Below are 1,786 nucleotides of genomic sequence, written 5' to 3'. Positions count from 1 at the left end.
GTGTTTATGTTGAGGGGTGGAGTTGTTTCCTCTTGTGCATCCGTATGGTCACAGTCCACCATCATGCTGTTGCCTTGACATCTGCTGTCTGTCGGGGGTCAGTAGGTCATAGTTCATAGGGTCTTATTTTAGTTTAGATGATGAACATGGGGATTGGCTGTTGGTTCTAGAGAAGAGCTTATTATTGACAGGAAGACAAGAGCAGATTGGAAGGAGATGGGAAACGTTCTAGACCCACAAAGCTGGTCATCACTCAACCTTTGACCTTTTTCCGGACGTGCATGAAAAAACGGCGGACATTTGTTTTCTTTAGGGAGGAGTGCGTTTCAAAACACGCTCTTTGAATATACGTCCATTTTCACACAGATCACGTCCTTTGGCAGAAGGACAATGTTTTTTTTATATAATATTGAATTATTCATTTATTCTTTTGGAATTTGTGTAACTGTAAACTGTAATTGTTTTGAAATTCCTTGTTCTTGCCATATAAAGTTTAATAATATGCTGTAAATATGTAAAATAATCTTTACAGAATGAATTAATATTAAAACATACCTAACAAATATCTTTACATTTTATATATTATATAACAACACATTTTAAAAATGAATAGTCATTTTAAAAACATATAGAGTTTATAAATCTTATATGATTTTTTTTTTTTTTTTTATATATATGCAGGGAGAGAGCAACATAGCATATTTAGTTTGGAACTGCCGTTCAAGAAAAAGTGCAGAGAGAGCACAATCACCTGTTTTTAAAAGTCCAGTAGACAGCACCTGTCACAACAGTCATTCCAGATATAACACAGATATAAGCAATGGCGCATCGATCCAATAAAAAAATGGCGTGCAAGTGGAGATGTGAGTCATCGAACTGCTATATTGCAACCCCTCTATAACGGACAACTCATTTGGAATGAATCGCCACCATCTCTGACTTCTCTTATCTGACTCTCTCTCTCTTTCATGCTAATGAAAAAAGAAAAACAGAAATCAATGGCCGTGAGATTGCTACCGCACAGGTCCACATCTCGATCCAATGATGGCAAGAGGCCACCCCTCCACACTTTCTTATCGTTGCGAACATTTAAATTCACACAACCTTTTCAGACTGAATAATAAAACACAGTGCAGGCCGAGAGAGAGAGAGCTTTACATTGTTATCTTCACCGCTAAACAGTATTTGACATTTGACGCACATTTAAAAGTCAATGGGTTTGCTCTCAAATCAGCAAATATTATCAAGGCCCTAATTTCCCTTTTTAATGGAGAGAAACAGGTGTGAGTTGATGATTAGAGCAAACGTGTGAAAACGGCTATTGCTGAACAGACTGGACCACTCAGGCCTTTTTTTTCCCACTCTTTCCCTTGAAACCTTGCTTCGGGCATCATCATAATGCATTCAGGAGAACGCTGACTCCAATTATAATTACAAGCGCACGTCTCGTTTGTCCGTGACTGTCAAAAACAGGCCTTCTTAAATGTGCGACATGTTCTATTGGACACGATTGTGAGTTGTGTTGATGCAGTCTTGCTCTGACAAGCATCCTCAATTTGGCTGGTGCTCTGCCAAGATGCATTTATCGTTGTACCTTCTGAAAGAGTGTAAAATATGTCATTAAAATTGTCCTGACTGTGTTTCCTCACTCCATAAACAGTTCCAGCTCTTTTGGGATAGTGACAAGAAGGCTCTAGGGATGTTGGCGTTCGTCTTGTAATCACTTTTGTTTATGTTTTTTTGTTTTCTTTATCTCCCCTGACAGGAGCCGTTGTGCGCATCTGGA

Source organism: Scardinius erythrophthalmus, assembly GCF_964197995.2.
Source record: "Scardinius erythrophthalmus genome assembly, contig: HAP1_SCAFFOLD_588, whole genome shotgun sequence".
Taxonomy (NCBI): Eukaryota; Metazoa; Chordata; class Actinopteri; order Cypriniformes; family Leuciscidae; genus Scardinius; species Scardinius erythrophthalmus.
Note: the sequence above shows the minus strand (reverse complement) of the source record.